This window comes from Zootoca vivipara, chromosome 9 (genome assembly GCF_963506605.1).
Source record: "Zootoca vivipara chromosome 9, rZooViv1.1, whole genome shotgun sequence".
Classification (NCBI taxonomy): Eukaryota; Metazoa; Chordata; class Lepidosauria; order Squamata; family Lacertidae; genus Zootoca; species Zootoca vivipara.
Genome location: NC_083284.1, coordinates 29,581,355 through 29,590,965, shown reverse-complemented (window position 1 = coordinate 29,590,965; position 9,611 = coordinate 29,581,355). Strand labels below are relative to the sequence as shown.

The 9,611-nt window shown below is 42.9% G+C and overlaps 1 long non-coding RNA gene and 1 pseudogene across 1 annotated transcript; both read right to left on the bottom strand.

Moving 5' to 3' along the window:
* Positions 1–938: 938 nt before the first annotated feature.
* Positions 939–5,461, bottom strand: LOC118083595 (uncharacterized). The gene is made up of 3 exons (XR_004692403.2): positions 5,111–5,461; positions 3,746–3,946; positions 939–1,636 (listed from the first exon to the last, which is right to left on the bottom strand). It is a non-coding gene; the product is annotated as an uncharacterized LOC118083595 (long non-coding RNA).
* A 2,348-nt stretch (positions 5,462–7,809) lies between these two features.
* On the bottom strand, positions 7,810–9,344 carry LOC118083594 (Golgi phosphoprotein 3-like; annotated as a pseudogene).
* Between the last annotated feature and the right edge of the window lie 267 nt (positions 9,345–9,611).

Genomic DNA, 9,611 nt, shown 5'->3' with positions numbered 1-9,611 from the left:
AGGACAGATCCTGAAGCTGAGGCTCCAATACTTTGGCCACCTCATGAGAAGAGAAGACTCCCTGGAAAAGACCCTGATGGTGGGAAAGATTTTGGGCACAAGGAGAAGGGGACGACAGAGGATGAGATGGTTGGACAGTGTTCTCGAAGCTATGAACATGAGTTTGACCAAACTGCAGGAGGCAGTGGAAGACAGGAGTGCCTGGCATGCTTTGGTCCATGGGGTCACGAAGAGTCGGACACGATTAAACGACTAAACAACAGCAAAAACAACACTGTTACTATAAGCCATAATAACCCTGAATTAACACTGTTGCCCCATTGTTACTATTTCTATTCAATCTCATTTCTCTTTATGGGATTAAATATTTGAGTGATTTCTTAGCAGCCATGAAAATATTTAATTAATTTGCTTTTATAACTTGAGTAAAAGCAGACTGTTAATTTCAAGATTCTGATCCTTGTTATATTCAGTGCCTTAGGCCTTGCCTGCCATGCAGGTACATTCAGTAAAATACACACACACACACACACACACACACACACACACAGTTTCCTCATCCTACTCACTTCATTTCACTCCAAGTAACCTTTGCATCAGCCTTAAAAAAGAGCTAGAAGATGCTTCTCTCAAAATAAGTTACTGACCATATCCTTGGCTAATAAACACCTAGGCCTGTGGCCTGTAGTTTATTTAGCCTAGGATATGGTTATTGCTCATTAGGAGAAAATACCCTCAAGTTATTATTTAACAATCTTTAGCTGGGGAAAAAATGGTGTGGGGGGGGAAGTAACATATGGTCCAGCTGTCCACGATTTCACCTGAAAAGGTTTTATCAACACCTTTAGCAAAAGCTGCCTCAGGCAACTCATAAAAACATGGAGAAGTCAATACACCCAAGAAAAGAGCTGAATAAATAAAAATAGTAGTGGTACATTTAATGTATACCTTTCATTCCAAGGGACCTCTACAGCCTAGAGAAATTTCACACTAGACATAAATGGTAGTTGGTTAAAAAAAAACCATTAGAAATGCTAACAGCTACCAGGCATCTTCATTTTACTCCTTCAGAACACCTGACTTGATTTCAGTTGAGCAACTGTGGCAATGAAGTCTCCAAGTTGTGCCTTTTTAGTTGTATGCAGTTTGGCACTACCAAATGGTATAAGGTGGCACAGGTCAGGAACGAAGAATCCTGACAGTGAGGTTTTCAGGGGCAATGGTATTTCAGTGTGCAGTTGTTGTCAAGTTGCCAACTATGTGCTCCTGTGAGGTGAGCCACAATCTCACTGTATGGTATGTCAACACACTCTCATAGTTGCCCATCTGTGACTTTAGATATTGTAGCTCTTCATGTGAAACTACTCATGGTTTCCTCAGTTTCTCATCCTGCTGACGACCCAACCACAGATCAAATCAGTGGTTGGAGGGGTTTATAACTGAAGTAATTTCACAGAACCTGTCACTTTTGAAAGGCTGCTCCCCAAAGGCAAAGAGAACACCTGCAAAGGAGAACAGGACTCACCTAACTGGCAGTGGGAAAACAGAGAGGGCTGTTTGGCTCTTGTTTCGTTAGGTAGATCATGTTTAAATAGCCACATTCAGTTTCCATTCACATTCCATGTATATTCTGTCCCTACAGCAGAGAAGAGAAAATACAGTTAAAAGGTGTTTACAAGCCAAGTCAACCCTGTGATTTGCTACTTGTTTTCATTTTTTGCTTGAGAGGCACACACCTATAGCAGACTTTAAGTCGGCATTCCACAGCCATGAAGAAATTTCTTGTTTGTAAACCAAAGAGGAAGAATTATAAGCCAGACACTTACATCACCTGACAGATGTGTTTCTCAATCACGTAAGTTTATTTAAGGCTTCTCCCCCCCCCACCTTTTTCTCTCTCTCTCTTTCTTGAACATGAATTGGAATGGGCTTGAAAAGTGGGGGAAAGTGGAAAATAAAAAGAGCAAACACATGCTGCTTTTTTTAAAAAAAGTAATTAATTGACTCTGCTTTCCTATTTGCACTGTCAGAACTACCAAGTCCTCTTCTAGGTCTGGAAGTATATATATTTTCCCTACACTTGTCCGAAACTCTATAGCTACTGGTAGAACGGTAACACATAATAACATGGTAGCGACACATAAAGCTGTCAGTCTTAAAGGGAAATGGATGCCAAAGCTGAGGGGGTAAACAGACTAAATCAATTTGAACATGCATGTTAAGGTCTGTGAAAGGGCAGAGTTTAGTGCTGCTAGGCTGAAAAGCATTTGTCTCTGTCTCGTTGTATTTCCCTACCATGCAGTGGAATACACCCACAGGCCTCTTGCTTGGCTCCAGTCAGGCTCCGTGGCTGATTAATGACAGCTGGAGGTGTCCAGTAATTTCCTCACCTAATAATAAACTACAGTCCCCAAAAGAGTGGTTCCCTCAGGCCCGCCTTTAACAGAACTGTACTCGCCACCAGTAGAAAGCCAATTACCATGTCTGAGATAAGGCACATTTAAGCAGCTTTCCAGGGCCATTTAGTTGGCTTTGGGCACCTCGCCTTTGTCTACCTTTGGACAAGCTATGTTCAGATAATGTCTGGGTCAGTTATATAATGACCTAGTGTTCCCAAAATATCTTTGTCATCCCTGCAGGACAGAACCTAAATTGGAGGACTGTCTCGTCTAAGCACAGATCAAAAGGCCTACAAGCAGCCACACCAACTAAAAAAAAAACCACGCCAATGGCCTTCGCTCCCTTATTCTTTTTCCCAGGGTCACCAACTTACACAACGATGACTACTGTTTCTGGGGCTTAAGCAATCAGTCTGCCTCACAACAGCCTACCCGAAGGGGCCCACTAAAACATTTTATAGGAGAATTTATTCTCCGCAAGAACTTTTCCAGATTCTGTCAGCAATGAAAGATGTGTGTGTGTAAAATATGAAGTTAATAAAGGTTGCATTATTTAAAGGGGAGATCTCTTTCCTCATAAAATACTAATTTCTGCATTAACAAGCATGCAAAAGTCGAGTAAATTAATCATGTCCTTAAACATAAGCCAACAGTCCCACCCTCTGCTTTGCCCTGTGCTGTGCTTACGTTCAAGAGATATCGGCTTGATTTATTCAAGGAAGCTTGCATGGACTTCTAGGGGTGGGGAAAATGGGCCTGAAAAGCATAATGTGGCTTTTTAAAAAGGTAAAGAATATAGGTTTAGCTGCAACAACATTTCTATATATTTGGAAGCTATGTACTTTAAAAATCAAGGTATTAGTACATTAGCTTGTATGAAGGGGGACCCAAGATATTGTGGGACAAAGAATAAGGTGAGCTTTTTGGATGCTCTGGAGTGAAATCTTGTATTGGAAGGAAGCATGCAAGAACCTTATGGGGAGGCAAATACAAATTAGGCTTCTAAAGCTATGTACACATTAGCAGCTTCAAAACACAGTGAGGTTGCTTCCCCTTAATGAATTTCAGGTTGCATTTGCATGTTGAGGTGCATACAGGAGACTAAGTGTGCATGTCTTCACCTGATATGCGTTACATGTTCGGTTTCCTCATGGCTCCCTCCTATACATGAAGCTGCCATCTGTGCACATGCTGCCACCTGGATGTGTGCAACAGCTGTCTCAAATGTACACACCTCACCTCAACTGCAAATTGAACTTATGTTTTCAAATCAGATGGAAATTGGTCCAAGGGGAAATGCATCGAACAGGAGTATTTCTACGTAACCACAAAATCGCTAACCTTACCTTCATATCTCTCAGTCCAGTACTTCTCAAGAAACTACAGGGTGGATATGGATTGTAGCTAATGTCACGTGTACACGGCTTCAGGCAGCAGTAACGGAAACACGCTGGAGCATGTTCAGTATATGGTAATGTGTGCACAGCCAAAGCGTTGGTGTTCTTTGGAAAAGGCAAGAAGCCCAATGGACCAGCCACACAAAGAGTCTGGAAGGGAAACTGTCTTTTAGAAACAACAGAGCAGATTATTTCGCATACACTAAGGTCTCCTGCTCTTTTAGAATCATAGAATTGTAGCGTTGAAAGGGGACCTGAGGATCATCTAGTCCAACCCCCTGCAATGCAGGAATCTCAACTAAAGCATCCATGACTGATGGCCATCCAACTTCTGCTTAAAAATCTCCAGTGAAGGAGAGTCCACCACCTTCCAAGGGACTCCATTCCCTTGCCAAACAGCTCTTACTGTCAGAAAGTTCTTTCTAATGTTGAGTTGGAATCTCCTTTCTTGTAACTTGAATCCACTGGTTTAGGTCCTACCTCTGAAGCAGGAGAAAACATGCTTGCTTCATCTTCCATGTGACAGCCCGTTCAATATTTGAAGATGACTATCATATATCCTCTCAGTGCTGTTAGTGTGCTCCATTAAAGATCTAAACTATGGGTTGCCTTATTAAGTTATTGGCTGAATTTCCTTTCCTTTCGAATCCTCTAGAGCACTTGGCACAGCATGAAAATGATCCTACATTAAACTATTAGAGGTAAGCACAGCTGACTACCAAGTGAAGAACACTGAATAACTGTTTTCCATCCATATGTTTATCTGAAATGTTCCAAAAACTAGTATCTCCTTTTAAAAAATAATGCAACTCGGACAACTTCACCCAAAAAAGAAAGAAAAGAAATTCTTTTTAAAGGATTATTCTGCCAAAAAAGATTTGTAATATTTAACTTACATTTTCCCTGACACTGAAAGAGCGGAAGACTGAGTATCCCATTTCCTCTGTGTCTGAGCTGTTTTGTGTTTTAGAAGTCATGAATGCCAGTATCGTGTGTTTTTTTCCAGAGCTGCTTTCTAACTGCAGAAACAGGATGTATTTAATCCCAGGAGCAGGTAGGCCAGGAATGTGTCCTGGTACAGATTCTGTTATGTATTGAATAGATTCTAATCTCACCTAGAATCACATATCAGTATTTGGAAGGAATAAAAAACTGTTCTATACATTAATGTATGCTTGCAATTCACTATATATGTGTTTCTTCACATGGACACCGAGAATACAATGTTTAAACCCTCTAGCTGGCAATGGTGGGTTACACTGGCCGTAGTGGGTATGAGAGATTTAAAGGGCAATATAATAGAAATTTATTTACCGTTTTGAATTCTGTTTTCTTCATCATTTCTGTTCTCTTCCATCTCCTCTATTTCTCTCTCTGCTTGAATAGTTTTTAGTATTCTCTCAGTTGCTCCTTTAATGCAAAGAAATGTGATAAAACATTATTGCCATAGATATTGCTGAACATCTGATGGGGAATATAAGAAGAAATTGTCCAAACATTACTTGCTGTCAGAGCAAAGCAACTGGCAGTACTCCTCCATATAACTTCCCTAAAAACCTCAATGCAGTGTCCTTCCTCAGAGAAAGGCATTGTGGGAAGAGTTGGATTGCTGCTTTCCCACAACAGGAAAAGCTGTTTAAAGTTAAACAGTTTGCTGTTCATTTTAAAACAGTCTTCTTTGCTGTGCCAAAACCAGCAGAGGCATCCTTACAAGGCTCTTCTAGGCTGTCTGCCCTGGTGCCTGGTTCTGAGGAAGGACAGTGGTATTGTTCCTCAAAGTTGTGGGAATGTTAGGGATGTGGATTAGGATATATTATTAGATAGGTCCTATCCAAGCTTGTGTTAGCAAGCTTCCAATATCAGCAGAGTGACATTCCCCTTTGGCGCGCAGCAAAGCGTGAGCGTTAGATTCGCTAGAATCTCTATAACAATATTACACTTTATACTTCAATATTACACTTCCTGGCAAAGGTCCCCTTTGTCCCTCTTAAAAGAAATACACAACACAGTGTTTATAAAATAAGATAGAGTTTACTTACAGTTTCATCCTGAGTTACCAGCATAATCTCAGAAAGGCAGGCTTGCTTAGAAAAGTTACAAGTATATATACATCTAGAGACTACTTAGTAAAGTAAGACTCCATTTGGTCTCACTCTTGGCTGCAGGCCTAGAGTGAGAACCATCCTAACTAGAGATTCTCTGAAGATGTGTTCCCATCGAAGGAGGAAGTAGCTAAGAGAGCGAGTGATTGCAGGCTAGGGGCCTATCTAATCCAACTCATTTGCATGTCTGAGGGAACAGGAACTGACCTGTAGTCAGGTGTCCCTCCAGGTGAGTTCCTGTTAGTGGACACTCTAGGAACTGTTGTGACTTGTCTGCCCCAGTGTTCCATCCCACAAAAGTGAGGAAATGAGGAAGGCAGGGATATATTATTGGTGCCCTGGTGCACTACTGGAATAAAAAGAAAATTATTTTATAGGTGAAGACCAGAATCTAGGGTAGCTATGTACTCATCACCAAAAAAAAAAAAAGGATTAAAAGAGGGCATGGATATACGTTGCACCTGCATATACTAATTTATATGTATAGATACAAATGTAAAAATAACTGCTATAAATTAAATAGAAATACAGTATATTTCCACATAGTGGAGTAGACTGTGACCAGGTGTGTCTACTCATTCGCTGCTCAGGCAGTAACGGTTGAGGGCCAACTTCAGCACTCTTGCCCTTCCTTCTTATTCTTTATCTGGAAGGCCTTCAACTAGAGGACTGCCTTCTGCAAAGCAGAACACATGGCCACCCTTCCAGACTCTTGAACAGAATCATGACAGGTATGGAATGACTTTCCCTCAAAGACTAGGCAGGCACCTGCAGCATGCTTCCAGAATCCAGCATGCAGGAACCTGCAGGCTCTTAGTGCCAGTTTTCAATTTATTTGCTCCATTTTAAAACTATGAAGCGTCTCCAAAGTGATTGTGTGAGACATATGCAAAACAACTGCATGTAGAAAAACTGCTAAAACAATTGCATATATATATATAAATTTAAAAACAACAGATGCATTAAAAACAGTTAAAACAATTCATATATCAACAAACATATTTAGCATGCTAACTACTACAGTTCATGTTTCACTGATATATTTTTATGGATTATAATTATTAAAAGCATTGATTCAATGCTTTTTACGGGGGGGGGGGGACTGAGAGAGACTTACAGCAAGTTAAAAATGCAAAACTACCATTATCACACCCAGCAAAATAGATAAAACCAAGTTGATATGTTTCATTGACATGTTCTTATTTTGCTGGTAGCAAACTTCCTTGATACTCTCTGGAGTGAAAGGTGGTATAGAATTGGTTTTAAAAATGAATTAACTTTCAAGAGTCTTTGCAGACTCTGGAACAATGAGAAAGCTCTCCCAACAGTCCAGCTGCCCAAGAAAGGCAATGGTATTCTGTAGCAACTGCATTGCATAGCAGCCCTTTACAGTAGTCTGGCCTTGTGGGTCCAAACCCAAGGAACCCTATCTAGGTGTTCTGTGTTCCTGTGTTGAGTAACACCTAAGCAAGGAGCAGGGCTGTACCAAGCAGCCAAGCCCCTGATGTTGCACACTTGCTAATGTCTGTAGTGGGGAGCAGGAGGTATGTGCCTTCACACATATGAAGGCACACACGTGTTGTTTTTTGCATAGAGATTTGGGCTGTAATGGTTTTTTTCCAGCAGAACACAAGGAATAAACAGCACAAGGGAAAAACTGGGTCGAAAAAACGAGACAGGGCAAAACATGGGATTATAAGATTTAACACAGAGAGGGGAAAAAATGGAAGAAAACAAAACAAAAATCCCAAATGCACATCGTAATTTGTTCCCTGAAACAGCGGGGGGCAGGGAGAGAAAAGAGTTTGAAATAAACGAGAGAGGCGGCTCACTACACTTCTAGCAGACACAGACCTTCATTTTAAACTGGGGGGAGGGGACAACGGAACGGGGGGGTGTTTCCAGGGGGGAAGGAGAAAACAGCGCACAAACTTCTTTGCTTGTTCTTGCAACCTAACAAGTCCCCGAATCTGAGGAAGAGGAGGTGGTGGTGAAGGTATAGGCGTTCCTGTAACAGAATGTCGCCTGCCATGCCCAACATCTGTGGTGGCGGCTATGGACGCAGCAAGTCACCAATGCCCACCGCTAAGGAGCATGGGAAGATTCCACAGAACGGAAAAGGTTCAGTCCTAAAGAGGAAACGAGGGTCAAACCCACACAGAACAGCCTCTCCCAACTCGGGAGGCTTTTAGGACTTGTTGAAGGCTGCCAAAACAGCCCAGATCATCTCTTGGCCGCTTCCGCCTCAGGGTCTCTGTCCATGAGGTCCTTGGACCGGTTCATGGCCACATCGTATTTCTCGTCGACCAGGCTGGTGAAGACGTTCTCCAGCACATCAGAGGCATGCGCCAGGACCAGCAGGGCTAAGGTCCGCCTGTCCATGTGGTGGGGGTCATTGACCCACCGGTCCAGGACGCTCTCTTGCAGCTTCTTCACCAAGCGCTGCTTCTCCCTGGTGTTGGTGACTGGGTGGGTGGTCATGTCGAAGAGGAGGAAGTTCTGCTTCTCAGTCGTCAGGATCCCCTTCTCCACAAGGTTCTTGGTGGTCCACTCCCGGACATTGCAGAGCTGGTATTGCAGCTTGAAGGGGTTCCAGGTCTCACCCGTCAGCAACTCAATCTACGTCTGCACTGTCTCAGCAGGTTCGGTGGCTTTGAGGTGCCGCAGCGTCTCGTCTAGGAGGACGTCTCCTGTCGGGGCATCTGACTTTAGGAGGACCTTCCGGTCCAGCAGTCGTATTTTCCTCATAGCCTGTGGCTCCAGCTGTATCCTTCCCCTCATTGCCAGCTCAATGAGGATGCCGCCCCAGAGGCCGGAGGAGATGCAGTCGTTCCAGAAGGATGTGTAGCCCTCTTTATCCTTCAAGCCGAGGAGTAGCACCTCCTCCATGAGGGTGAGGCGGATGTCTTTGGAGTCTCCGGAGTCTTAATCACCCAAAGTCTTGTCTGGTATGGAGTCTTCCTCACCCTCCAGCCACTTGTCAATGTTTTGCCCGACATCTGCCCGCCGCCCCCAGTGAATTAACATTGTCATGGTCTCTCTGTCGTGCCTGTAATAATGCCCTGTTCTCCCCTCCTCCTCCACCTATTGCTCAAGTTGCTCCCTTGCTTCTTAATGGGAAAACTGGGGAATCCTAAGCTGAGCAAACTTTACTTCCTGGTTCATTGGCAAAAAGGAAGGGGGAGGAAGAGAAAGGGAAGGGAGGGAAAAAATACACCCCCAGCACATCAGCTTCCTCAAGGCACACACTTGTATATGTGAAGATCGCCCCAGAATCTTCAACACTGTGTGGTCAGCCGGAATGCCCCCAGATGATGTATGTGCAAATGTCAAGGGAAGTGTGCAGTGCCAGGTGTAGGGCAACCAGTGAGGCCCCCCACTCCTTGTTTCTGTGTTGTTCAACACGGGAATGAAGGACGCTGAAATCAGACCGAAGTATCAACATAATGCTGGCACCCCTAATGGATTTCAGCAATATCCACCATTCACAACTAGGTGTTTCACTTCTATTCCCATGACAGAAATTGTCTCATTTCCTAACAAAGAATTTAATAGTCAAGCAATTAAGTATTATCATACTGACTCAAGCCAAATTAAACAAAAAGGAATGCAACCATTATCTGCTGTGTATGGGTTTAAATTTTATGAGCTATCTGATGTCATGTACAATAAAATTTTATGACTGCACTTTATTACAATTTATTGTGTTATAA